This window comes from Apodemus sylvaticus, chromosome 7, assembly GCF_947179515.1.
Source record: "Apodemus sylvaticus chromosome 7, mApoSyl1.1, whole genome shotgun sequence".
NCBI classification, from domain to species: Eukaryota; Metazoa; Chordata; class Mammalia; order Rodentia; family Muridae; genus Apodemus; species Apodemus sylvaticus.
Window position 1 is genome coordinate 16,418,408 of NC_067478.1, and position 14,696 is coordinate 16,433,103.

Here is a 14,696-nt window from a genome sequence, read left to right on the forward strand (position 1 = left end):
CACTTGAGAATTAAATTGAATGCTTTGTTGGTGTGGCGTTATATTTGATTTTTGGTGACTTTGGAGACACTTCCATATTGCTCATATTGAACTTACAATCAACTTAACTCTAGGACTCACTTCATTTGAACCAAAATCAAACTAAATTCTGAGTTTATACATAATATCAAGCAAAGATGTTAAGTGTTCTTTTAAAATATTTATTTCATCTCATTTAAGTTACTCTATTTGGCTTGTCAGTTCAATTTTTCAAATATTTTTGAAGCTTAAGTTTGTGATTTTACACATCTTTCCTTGATCATTTGTTTATACAGGTAATAAGATTTTGTTATGCAAGTGGCTTGTGTTTTTTCAGATAACTAATAAAAAGACAATATTTAATTTTCAATAAATACTAGAGAGAGGTATTTAGTAAATAAAATTGTATTTTTGCTGTGTTACATTTTGAATGCAAATTATCTGGATGAATATTTCATGACAATGTCAGCTGTACCATCTTTGTGAACCTGATAGTGCTTGGGATTAGGGCAGGTTCCAGATTGAGGTCTGTGGGAGAAAGATGCAATTATAGTGCATGTCAAAAAGTGTTAGTATTGAAAAGAAGTTAGTCCCATTTTCATCTTCATACATAGGAGGAATTGTAATCTAGGATTTTATTGTGTTTTTTTCTGATATTCTTTCCAAATTCCAAATTGCTATAGTTTGGACTTGGAATGCTCCTGTTTCCAAGGCCTATGTGTTAAAGATGGCCCCTAGCTTGGGCTATTGGGAAATGGTAGATGCAAGACTTTGTAAGTAACCCTCTGACTATTGGGGGTGTGTCCTTGAAAAGAACAGTGGGAATTTAGTTGCTGCTTCCTTTCTGTTTCTTGTTTAGGTGAACTTGCTGTGCTGTAGTGTGCTCCTGCTTCTTGAGAGCACTGGCTTCATCTGCCCAATCATGGGCTAAAAGCTTCAAGATTGTGATTAAAATAAATCTTTTCTGTTTAGAATTTATACATACACATATGTGTACATATATATATATACATATGTGTATATATATATATATATATATATATATATATATATATATATATATACATATGTATGTACACACACAGGCACGCACTTTTTATTCTTTGTTAATTTCACATCAGGCACCCCAATCCCACTCATCTCTCCTTTTCTCCATATTCTTCCTCTGCCCTTGTAACCTCCCTCCTAAAAGAAAACAAAAACAAAAATCTCAACAAGGAAGCTCTGATATGTCATGGTGTATCACATAGTACACCCCTCTGCCCAAACAGCTTTACTTGCAAATGCTCATTGCAGTGAGTCAGTGGTGTAGTTTAAGCCCTGTGGCTTCTGCTACACTGTTAATACTGGATCCTCATCAGCACTCTTCTTGGATATCCTGCTGTAGTCCTGAGTCATGGAGATCCTACAACGTTAGTTCTGCAGGACTGGCCCTTTCACAAGCTCCAGCAGTTCATAGATGGGGTAGATGTTAGGGTGAACCAACTCAAAGTCCTTGAGGGGGGAAAGGGGTGGAGGAGCTGAGTTGGTCTCCTGTGCCTGTGCCATCAGAGTTAGCTTTCCAGCACTGCTCTGGTGAGGGACAGGGCCAACTCACTCTCTTGTCCCAGCTGGCAAGGGGGCGGGGCTAACTCTCCCACCTGCCTCAGGTGCTCTTGCCATCCATACTGTACTGGCCTTTGGTGGTAACATGGACCATGGACATCAACACAGATGGGCCAGGACATTGTCTTCACATCAGGTGGCAGTGCAGGGTACTCACATCAGGTTGTTCCTTACCACTCTTGTGTCTCCAGTTCCACCTCTCTTCATAGTGACCATTGTAGGATGAGGGCCTCTGGGTGTCTTCTGCCCTGCCTATGCCTAGAAGCTAATATATCCTTGATATTTATTGATTATAATATACCTATGTTCTTGATATACCCCTATTCAGAAAGACATTAATTTTTCACCTTTTTGGTTTGTTCAGGTTATAATATGACCAAGATTCTATGGCTACCATTTTCTGCTTGGGGAATGCCAGCTGAAAAATCTCAGATGTCATTTTTTTAGTGCCTTTTCACAACTCTGCCTGATGTAAATAAGTGCTGCTTCTCTGATATGTCCTTACTCACTTGTAATGTACTTAATTGCATTTCTTTGCCACAGAAGATTTAGAAGTCTTTTGGATAAGGACTTTATGTTTGTTTGTTTGTTAGTTAATATTGAGGCTGTTTTTGAAGGCAGTCTGTGAGTCAAATATGATTTTAGGTATATTACATTGTAAATATATATTTGGGTTTGATTCTTTTCTTTCTTGAGCATGTTAGGGATTTCCTGCTTATGGCTGAGTTCAAATGACTGTTTTGGGTAGGAGCCTGAGGATTCCAGTAGCAATTCATCTCACTGTGAATTGCAATTACTGCAACAGTTATTAGGAAATCATAAATCAGGTAATTGTAATATAATTTGACTTTCCTCATTACCTTTTGTTTAGCATCTGTAGGGAATTCTGTGTTTTGGATAAGTGACTTTTCCACCTTTATAAGCACAACAAAGATATTTTGTCTATTTTGGTTGAAGTTTCTCCAAAATTTAATGTATTTTAGTTTACTCTAAAGTATGACTTTAACATATTGGATTCATTTGAGGTTTTTTTTTTGTATCATTTTTCTTAAGATACATATTCATTATAGAAATATCAGATATGGAAAAACACATAAAAAGAAACTAAACATTTTTTTTGGTGGTTTTTCGAGACAGGGTTTCTCTGTGTAGCCCTAGCTGTCCTGGAACTCACTCTGTAGACCAGGCTGGCCTTGAACTCAGACATCTGCCTACCCCTGCTTCCCAAGTGCGGGGATTAAAGGCGTGTGTCACCACCGCCTGGCAACATTTTTTTTTTTTTTACACAGATTTAACTCTAGCTAACATATTGATGTATCTTTCTAATATTTGTTTTAAAAAAATGTGGAGTTAGTCTTTCCTTCCACCATCACTTGCTTAATCAGTCTCTCCTTTGGAGAAACAGTTGCTGAACTTGAAGTTTGAGAAAGAGTGTGCTGAACTTGAAGTTTATCAGGTCAGGTAGGCTGGATGGCTAGTGATATTTGGGTTCTGTCTATTTTTGTCCCTGTCTCCCAAAGCTGTAATTGCACATCCTCCATGATCAGCCTTTTACATGCATCTGAGTGTTCAAACTCAGGTTCTTGTGCATGAATGGCAGGCACTTTACCAACTGAGTCATCTTTCTAGCCTTCCATTTTCTTCTTGACTTTTTAAATGAGCCATTCTTCATTTAATAGTGTGTCATTTAATCTCTGTGAGATTGTAAAATTCCATTTCTCTTGTCATTGATTCTAGTTTTATTCTATTATGGTTAGATAGAATATGAGAAATTTTTTTTTGGTATTTGTTAAGATTTGTTTTGTGTTCTATTATATATATGGTCTATTTTAGAGAAATTTCTATGTGATGATAGAAAACTTATGAGATGTCTGGTAGGTCTATTTGATCTATGATATCACTTAGCTCAGATGTTTTCTATCAGGCGCACCTATTTATTAGAATGATGTATTAACATCACTCATTATTATTGTGTTGAGATTAATCTGTGACTTTACATCTAGTAGTAGTTTTATGAAATTGGATACATTAGTATTCAATGCATATGTGTTTGAAATTATAATGTCCTCTTGATAGATTGTTGTCTGAATTAGTATAAAGTGATCTTTTAGAAAAATGCCTAACTTTCTAGCTTTTTCTAATTTTTTTTTTTTTGGATTTGGTTTTTTCAAGACAGGGTTTCTCTATATAGCCCTGGCTGTCCTGGAACTCACTCTGTAGACCAGGCTGGCCTCGAACTCAGAAATTTGCCTGTTTCTGCCTCCCAGAGTGCTGGGATTACAGGCGTGTGCCACCACCGCCCGGCTGCTTTTTCTAATTTTGATTTGAAATATTTTGTCAGATACCGCTTACTTTGTAGTGCTATATAATTTTTATTCTTTTACCCCTAGGCTTTTTTTTGACTTTGCCAGTGAGGTATATTCTTGTAGACAGCACTTAGATCTTGTAGATTGGATTTTTGTTTGTTTGTTTGTTTATAAATTTTGTTTCACCATATGGACCAGGCTGCTCTTGAATTTCAGATCCACTTCCCTATCCAACCCTAGCGCTTGGATTAAGGGGGTGTGCCATCATGCCCAGTGGAACCTATTTTTTAAATCCCTTCTGTTTGTGTGTTTTTGGTTGCAGAATTTGGAACATTAACATTTAGGGTTTTTATTGAAAGGTATCTTCCTGTTTTAAGACTATTTACTACTCTCCTTATCTACATTGCCTTATTTATGATTCTAGGACATCCCTTCTGCTCCCCTCAGTGTCATGAATGTGTTTACTTTTCTCTTTTGTGTATAAGATTCCTTCAGTGTCTTCTGTAGTGCTAGCTTAGTTGTCATGTATTTTTTTTCAGTTTGTAATTATTATGCAAAAGTTTTTCTTTTTTCTTTTGGTGATAAAGGATAGTTTCACTGGATATAGTAATCTGAGTTGACAGTTACTGTCAGTCATTCAGAGATTAAAATGTGTCTTCCCTTTTGGTTTTTGGATTTCTATTGAGAAATGTGCTGATACTTGGAAGGTTCACTTTTGTATCTTTGTTGCTGTGTCTCTCTTGCAGTTTTCATTCAGTAAACTTCATTTGTTTATATGTTTAGTTTTGATGGTTAATATTCTTTGTCATTTTAACAGTATTACTATTAACAGAATTTAGGGATAAAACTCTGGAGACAAAACTCTGGGTTGTGCGTGAGGGAGTTTGTAGGTTGGATTACTGGAGGTGGGAAGACATACTCTTGATTTCATGTAGTGCCATTTCATGGACTGAGTTCATAAACCAAATAAAAAGAGGAAAATGAGATAGTTATCAGCTTTGATGTATCTCTGCTTCCTGACTGCAGATACAATTTGCCAGTTGGCTTGTGATCATGATTCCCTGGAAGTGGGCCCTACTCGGCCAAACTGTAAACTAGAGTGCCTCTACCTTAAGTTTGTGTTCTTGTTTTATTTCTGTTGGTATAATAACATTTTCTGAGATAAAACAACTTAGTGGAGAAAGGGTTTGTTTTAGCATATAGTCTATTATTTTGGAGAAGTCAAAGCAGCAGAAATTCACATCACATCTCCTGTCAAGAATGGGAGAAATGACTGTATACACGCTGCCTGCTTGCTTATGCTTAATCCAGTTTCTCCATTCAGAAACAGGTCAGGACTCCCTGCCTAGGGAAGAATGCAACCCAGAGTGTGCTGGATCTTCCCACATCAAACTAATTAAGACAACCCACCACAGACATTGCCACAGCCGTGCAATGCAGGCAGCCTCTCAGACTATCTGAGCAGGTAATCCTACACTGTGCCAAGTTGACAGTTGCCTGCAGCTGTTTGTGTCAGGTATTCTGTCAAAACAATTAGAAAAGTGACTTGTAGTGTTTTAGCAGTAATATGGCATGGGAGATTATTTTCTAGTCTCATTTAGTATTCTAAATGCCTCTTTTAAAAATTAATTAATTAATTTTTTTACTCTTCATATTTTATTCCCCACCATCCCTGTCCACCTTCCAACTGTTCCACATCTCATATGAGATGATGCATCTAAATGGCTCTTAGGTCTGGATATATGTTTCTTCCCCTAAGTTTGGAAATTTTTCTGTAAATGATTTTATTCAGTGTGTTTCCAAATATTCTCCTTCAATGTCTTTGAGTTATAGATTTGGCATTTTATTTATTTATTTATTTATTTATTTATTTATTTATTTATTTATTTATTGTTTCCCAAGACAGGGTTTGCTTGGCTGTCCTGGAACTCACTTTGTAGACCAGGCTGGCCTCGAGCTCAGAAATCTGCCTGCCTCTGCCTCCCAAGTGCTGGGATTAAAGGCGTGTGCCGCTACTACCCGGCTAGATTTGGCATTTTAAATAGTGTCCTGTAGATCTCACATGTTTGGCTCATAATTTGTTACTAATTTTAATATTTGCTGATAGTTGAATGCTGTAATTCTTCTTACTTGTTGTCCCAAGCCCTGATATTTGATCCTGTATTTCTACTTGATCTATTCTCTTGGAAGGCTTTCACTGGGTTTTTTTGTCATATTGAACTTTTAAAATACATCAGTAGGGCTTTTCTAAGTTTCTGTCTCTTTGTTGAAATCCACTTTCATATCTTGTATTTGGCCGGGCGGTGGTGGCGCATGCCTGTAATCCCAGCACTCTGGGAGGCAGAAACAGGTGGATTTCTGAGTTTGAGGCCAGCCTGGTCTACAGAGTGAGTTCCAGGACAGCCAGGGCTACGCAGAGAAACCCTGTCTCGAAAAACCAAATCCAAAAAACCAAAAAAAAAAAAAAAAAAAAAAAAACCCAAAAAACAAAAACATATCTTGTATTTGTATAGATGCTTTTTGGTTTCCTGTAATTCTTGGTAAATTAAACTATTTTACATTTTATTTACTTGCTTTTATGTGTATTATTAAAATAATTAAATAAATCCTGACGGCATGTTCCTGCTACCTGTTCAATGGTTTATATTCCTGAATGAAAGTACACACACAGTCTTTATATTTTGATATGCCTAAAACAGCCTAATGGCTGGGATATCTCTTAATGTTCCCATGGCTAACCCACCTTTCCTCCATTAATCCTGAGTTATCACTTACTACATTCTATACTCTACTTTGGCTGCCCTGGACCCAGTTGGGTAGCCCTCTTGGGCAGCACTCGTCTGGCTTCTACGTGGCAGCTATACCTCCTGGTCTTGTACCTTCTCAGGTATAGTGTTTCCCTTTGCCCTTTCCTCCTCCTTCCCCTCCCCCTTCCCCTTCTCACCCCCCCTTCTCCCCTGTCCCAAGCCCAGGAATCCTAAGTCCTGTCTCTGTTTGTCCTTCCCAGCCATTGCCTGCCAGCATCTTTATTTACTAATCAGAACCAGCTGGGGACAGGGTCCCTCAGTGTCTTATGTGTGGACTTGTGGCCTCTCACAGTATTAGGTCAAACCCATTACATTTATGTGTATGTATATGTTTGTGGATATGCATCTGCCATGGTGTTTATGTGGAAGACTGTTTAAGGGAGTTGGTTCTCTTTTTCTACCATGAATATTCCAGGGATCAATCTTAGACTCTCAGGCTTGATGGCAAGCACCTTTCCCTGTTGACCTGTCTTATTTCATCTAGGAATTATAAAACTGTTTGTTTTATTTTTAAAGTAAGTGTGTGTTTATGTGTGTATATGTGTATATTCGTGTGCGTGCATGTGTGTACATGTGCATATGTGTTTGTGTGCATGTGCATGTGTGTACATGTGCATATGTGTTTGTGTGCATGTATGTACAAGTGTGCATATGTATATATGTATGCATGTATGTGTGTGTGTGTAATGCTCACAAATGCCAGAGGCATTGGATCCTGCTGGAGCTAGAGGTGAATGTGAGCTGCCTGAAATGGGTACTGGAAGGCAACCTTGAGTCCAACTGTAAGAGTAATATGTGCCCTTTATCATTGAACTATCTTTTAGTCTCCAATTATGGGAATTTTATATTTTTTCTGATTTCTTCTGTGACCTACTGGCCAGTCAAGAGTATATTGTTCAATCTTCAAATATTAGTTTGGTCTCTACAATTTCTCTTACAATTGGTTTTTTGTTTTCTTCAATTATCTGAATAAACACACATTATTTTGAACCTTTTCTATTTGTTAAGACATACTTTAAAGTAGTGCAGAGATGATTCAGTGGTTAAGAACCCTTGTTGTTCTTGCAGAGGACCTGGGTTTGGTTCTCAGCACCTACATGGTGGTTTACAACTTTCTATAACTCCACTTCTATAGGATCTGATGCCTTTTTGTGGTCTTCAGGCACTGCATACAAATGGTTCACATACATACATTGCAGGTGAAACACTCATACACACATACAAAACTCTCTCTCTCTCTCTCTCTCTCTCTCTCTCTCTCTCTCTCTCTCTCTCTCTGTGTGTCTCTCACTCTCACTCTCGCTCACTCATACTGGGTTTATCATGGGCTTTTGGAATCTCAAAGTCCACCCCCAGGGACATATCTTCTACAACAAGGTCATACCTCTAATCCTTCCCAAAGAGGGGACCAACTGGGGACCAACCATTCAAACATATGAGCCTATAAAAATCATTTTCATTCAAACTGCCACACCAGTAACGCATGCCACACCAGTAACACATGTTTCTTGGTGTTATCAGATAGTTGGATCTTGTTTTTAATGTAGTCATCTAATCTGCATTGGTAAGTTGAGGTCGTTTAACTCAAGGGTTATTATTGAAAGATACTTACTAATTTTTATAATTTTGTTGGCTTGTTTTTTGGTTGTTTTCTTTCTCCACTTAGTAGTACTAGGAGTTTATTGGTTGACTGTGTTGGACATAATGGATTCCTTCCTCTTTGTTCATCTCTCAATAAGTTTATTCTTTTCTTGATGCTGTGATTGAGACTGGTTTTCCTTCTCTGTGCATAGCTTTTCCTTTAAGATTCTTGCAGTGCTGACTTGTTGTTAGTCATGAACTGCCTTACTGCTGGTTGTGAGAGTACTTTATTTCTCCATCAATTTTAAGTGATAACTTTGCTGGTTATACTAACCTTGGATGGCAGTTTTTAGGGCTTGTGAGGCTTGACATACATTGTTGGTTTTGTGACTTTAGGTTGCTGATTAATGGTCTGATATTCTTATGTATTTGCCTTTGTAAGTGAGTTGATGGTTTCCTTTATATATTCTAATATTGTTTGCTTTTGGTTTTTGTCATTTTGACTATAATATGTTGTGGAGAAGTTCTTTAATCATGTCTAATTCCCTTTTTGTATTGGGTAGCTATTCTTTTTGCTAGATTTGGAACATTTTCTGTTCTAACTTTATGAGACAGATGTTCCACATCTTTAGATTTCCCAAGAATGATGATGTTCAGAAACAAAATTAGGTAAATTGTGTTTAGGAGAATGAAAATGAAACTGTTGATTTTTTTGGTTTATATAGAACTAATAAAAGTTAAAGTGGTGTTCATAGTAATATTGAAAGAACAAAGTGTTCTGGGTTCAGTTTGTTTTCTTTTTTTAGCTTTTTTTAGTTTTTATCTTCATGTAGGCATCGACTATAAATTTCCTGCTTAAAATTATTTGCATCATCCCATGTTTTCGTATATTGTGTTTTCAATTTTGTCTCAAGAATTTTCTAGGAGACACAATCTTACAACAAACTGCCTGCACTCCTTTTTTGCCTTTTATTTATTCATTTATTTATTTAACGTTTTTTGTTTTGTTTTTTAATATTTATTTATTTATGTAAGTACACTGTAGCTATTTTCAGACACACCAGAAGAGGGCATCAGATCTCATTATGGATGGTTGTGAGCCACCATGTGGTTGCTGGGATTTGAACTCAGGATCTCCAGAAGAACAGCCAGTGCTCCTGGAACTCTTGAGCCATTTCTCCAGCCCCATTTATTTATTTATTTTTTTACACTCCAGATTTTATTCCCCTGCTTTCATCCACCCTCCGACTGTTCCATATCCCATACCTCCTCCATGCCCCCCTGTCTCTACGAGGATGTCCCCCCTCCCCCAGATCTCTAAATTCCTTGGGCCTCCAGTCTCTTGAGGGGTAGGTGCATCTTCTCTGGCTGAACCCAGACTCAGCAGTCCTCTGCTGTATTGTGTTGGGGGCCTCATATTAGCTGGTCTTTGTGGCCTGGTTGGTGATCTAGTGTCTGAGAGATCTTGGTGGGAGGAGGGTCCAGGTTAATTGAGACTGTTGGTCCTCCTATAGGGTCACCCTCTTCCTCAGCTGCTTCCAGCTTTTCCCTAATTCAACCATAGGGGTCATCAGCTTCTGCCCGTTGGTTGGGTGCAAATATCTGCATCTGACTCTTTCAGCTGCTTGTTGGGTCTTTCAGAGGGCAGTCATGATAGGTCCCTTTGTGAGTACTCCATAGCCTCAGTAATAATGTTGGGCCCTGGTACCTCCCCTTGAGTGGGATCCCACTTTGGGCCTCTCACTGGACCTTCTTTTCCTCAGGATCCTCTCCATTTCCATCTCTGCAGTTCTTCCAGAGAGGAACAATTATGGGTCAGAGTTTTGACTGTGGGATGGCAACAGAGAACTTCTCTAGCTGACAAACAATTTCAACAAATTGGCCAGATATAAATTTAACTCAAATCAGTAGTGTTCCTTTATACAAATTATAAACAGTTTGAGAAAGATATTAGGGAAACAACTTCCTTCACAATAGCCACAAATAATATAAAATAACTTGGGGTAACTCTAACCAAACAAATGAAAGAGTTGCATGGCAATAACTTCAAGTCTCTCAAGACAGACATTGAAGAAGATCTCAGAAAATGGAGAGATCTCCCATGCTCATGGATTGGCAGAATTAATATAGTAAAAATGGCCATCCAACAAAGGCAATCTGCAGATTTAATGCAATCCCCATAAAAATCCCAACACAATTCTTCAAAGACATGGAAAGAGCAATTCTCAAATTCATCTGGAAAGTCAAAAAACCCAGAATAGCAAAAATTAATTAATTAACTAATTAATTATTAGGTATTTTCTTTATTTACATTTCAAATGTTATCCCCTTTCCTGGTTTCCCCTCTGAAAACCCCCTATCCCATCCCCTCTCCCCCTGCTCACCAACGTACCCACTCCTGCTTTCCTGTCCTAGCATTCCCCTATACTGGGGCATTGAGCCTTCTCAGGACCAAGGGCCTCTCCTTTCTTTGATGTCCAACAAGGCCATCCTCTGCTACATATGCAGCTGAAGCCAGGGGGTCCCTCCATGTGTACTCTTTGGTTGGTGGTTTAGTCCCTGGGAACTCTGGGGGTACAGATTGCTTCATATTGTTGTTCCTCCTATGGGGCTTCAAACTCCTTCAGCTCCTTTAGTCGATTCTCTAGTACCTCCATTGGGGACCTTGTGCTCAGTCCAGTGGTTGGCTGAGAGCATCCGCCTCTGTATTTGTCAGGTACTGGCAGAATCTCTCAGGAGATTCAGGTTCCTGTCAGTAAGCACTTGTTGGCATCCACAATAGTGTCTGGGTTTGGTGACCATATATGGGATGGATCCCCAGGTAGGGCAGACTGAATGGTCTTTCTGTCAGCCTCTGCTCTGCCCTTTGTATCTCCTTCTGTGGGTATTTTGTTCCGCCTTCTAAGAAGTACTAAAGTGTCCATACTTTGGTCTTCCTTCTTTTTGAGCTTCATTTGGTCCGTGAATTGTATCTTGATTATTCCAAGCTTCTGGGCTAATATCTACTTATCAGTGAGTGTATACCATGTGTGTTTTTTTGTGATTGGGTTAACTCACTCAGGATGTTATCATCTAGTTCCATCCAATTGCCTAAGAATTTCATGAATTCATTGTTTTTAATAGCTGAGTAGTATTCCATTGTGTAAATATACCACATTTTCTGTATCCATTTCTCTGTTGAGGGACATCTGGGTTATTTCCAGCTTCTGGTTATTATAAATAGGGTTGCTATGAACATAGTGGAGCATATGTCCTTATTACATGCTAGAGAATCTTCTGGGTATATGCCCAGGAGTGGTATAGCTGGGTCCTCAGGTAGTATGTCCAGTTTTCTGTGGAATTGCCAAACCAATTTCCAGAATGGTTGTACAGCTTGCAATCCCACTAGCAATGGAGGAGTGTTCCTCTTATTCCACATCCTTACCAGCACCGGCTGTCACCTGAGTTTTTAATCTTAGCCATTCTAACTGGTTTGAGGTGAAATCTCAGGGTTGTTTTGATTTGCATTTCCCTAATGATTAAGGATGTTGAATATTTCTTTAGGCATTTCCCAGCCATTCAGTATTCCTCAGTTGAGAATTCTTTGTTTAGGTCTGTGCCCCATTTTTTTAATAGGGTTATTTGGTTCTCTGGAGTCTAACTTCCTGAGTTCTTTGTATATGTTAGCCCTCTATTGAATGTGGGGTTGGTAAAGATATTCCATGACAAAACTAAATTTACACAATATCTTTTCATAAATCCAGCCCTACAAAAGATAATAGATGGAAAACGCAAACACAAGGAGGGAAACTACACCCTAGAAAAAGCAAGAAAGTATTCTTCTTTCAACAAACCCAAAAGAAGATAACCACACAGACATAAAAATAACATCAAAAATAACAGGAAGCAACAGCCACTATTCCTTAATATCTTTATTTTATTTTTTTTATTTTTTTTAATTTATTGATATATTTATTTACATTTCAAATGACTTCCCCTTTTCTGGACCCCCACTCCCCGAAATATCTTTTAACATCAATGGACTCCGTTCCCCAATAAAAAGAATAGGCTAACAGACTGGATACATAAACAGGACCCAGCATTTTGCTGCATACAGGAAATGCACCTCAGTGTCAAAGACAAACACTACTTTAGAGTAAAAGGCTGGAAAACAATTTTCCAAGTAAATGGTCCCAGGAAACAAGCTGGAGTAGCCATTCTAATACCAGATAAAATTGACTTTCAACCAAAAGTCATCAAAAAAGATAAGGAAGGACACTTCATACTCATCAAAGGAAAAATCAACCAAGAAGAACTCTCAATTCTGAATATCTATGCTCCAAATGCAAGGGCACCCTCATTCATAAAGGAAACTTTACTAGAGCTCAAAGCACACATTGTACCTCACCCAATAATTGTGGGGGACTTCAACACCCTACTCTCATCAATGGACAGATCAGGGAAACACAGAATAAACAGAGACACAGTGAAACCAACAGAAGTTATGGACTAAATGGATTTAACACACACACACACACACACACACACACACACACACACACGCACACACACGCACATGTTATATATATGTTTTATATATAACATTTGATCCTAAATCAAGAGAATATACCTTCTTCTTAGTACCTCATAATACCTTCTCCAAAATTGACCATATAATTGGTCACAAAACAGACCTTAACAGATATAAGAAGATTGAAATAATCCCATGCCTCCTATCAGATCACTATGGATTAAGGCTGGTCTTCAATAGCAACAAAAACTACAGAAAGCTCACATACACATGGAAGCTGAACAATGCTCTATTCATTAATGATACCTTGGTCAAGGAAGAAATAAAGAAATTAAAGACTTTTTAGAATTTAATGAAAATGAAGGTACAACATACCCAAACATATGGGTCACAATGAAAGCAGTGCTAAGAGGAAAACTCATAGCTCTGAGTGCTTCCAACAATTCTTAACATCACCATCCTTGACCTCAAGCTTTACTACAGAGTAATAGTGATAAAAGCTACACGGTATTGGTACAGAGATAGACAGGTTGATCAATGGAATAGAATTGAAGACCCAGAAATAAAACCACACACTTGCGGACTCTTGTTTGCTTTGTATGCTTTGATGTTACCATTTGGATTATTCAAGGCATTTTATAGATCTATTTAAAGCTGGTAACAATTGTCTGATAATATGTAAAAAAAATTCTACACTTACAATATGGTATGTAGTTAATAGTAATAGTAATATGTAGTTCTTGAAAATTGCTAAGAGATTTTAAGTGTTATACAAACTATAAATATGTGAGTTAATACATAATTCAAAATAGCATTTTGTACATAATAGAGATGTACACTTTTTCAAGTAGATATAAATTAAAAATTCAACTCCCCCAGTATATCTTATTCTCTCTTTATATTTTAGTAAATAATTTTAATAACTTAATAATACATTTAATGATTTTTATTTTTTTATATTGTATATGCATGAACAGAAAATGGAGATGAGATTCTTTTTACTCTATCATCTTTAACTTTTGTACTAGAATGATACATTATATTATTCCCAATTTGACCATATTCTCTCACCTTTTAGAGTGCTTTCATTTTGAAAAACTCCTTTAACTATTTCTTATGAGGTAAGTCCAGTGGTAATGAAATGTCTCAGCAGTTTTGTCTGGAAATAAAAACTTTTCTCTCTTATATTTCTAAAGGACAGCTTTGCTGAGTAATCTGTTCTTTGTAGCAGTTTTTTTTCTTTGCTTTCATTATAGTGAATGTATTATTCTACTGTCTCCTCCTCGGAAGGTTTTTGCCGAGAAATCCACTCAAGGCTATGGGAGAATTCTTAGATATGATAAACTGCTTTTGGTGCTTTCAAAATTCTGTGTTTGACATTTTAAAATTTGATTATTATGTGTCTTAGTTAAAAGCCCTTTATTTTTTAGTCACTGTGTTTTATGGCTGTGGATACTTTTTGTTTGTTACAATGATCAAACTTAGGACCTTGAACATTCTGGGAAAGCACTCTGCTAACTGAGTTATATCTCCAGTCCTGTTGGTTAGGTCTTCATTCTTTTGAGACAGGATCTTCTCTTGTACCTGAGGCCTGCCTAGAGCTTGTTGTCTATCTCAAGCTGATTTCAAACTTGCAATTTCCTATCTTTATCTCTCTTTTTTACTTTTTTTTAAATTATTTTTTAATTTTTTTCCTGTCTTTTCAAGTGCTGGAATTACAGGCACAAACCATGTCACACCCAATTCCACTCATTCTTTAAAAAAACTTTCTCTACCCCTCTCTTCTTTTGAAATTTCTATAAAGGTACCTAATTGGTTTACCTCTTTTTTTCATTAGATAAATGTACTGTTGAAGTTCTTATGAAGGTT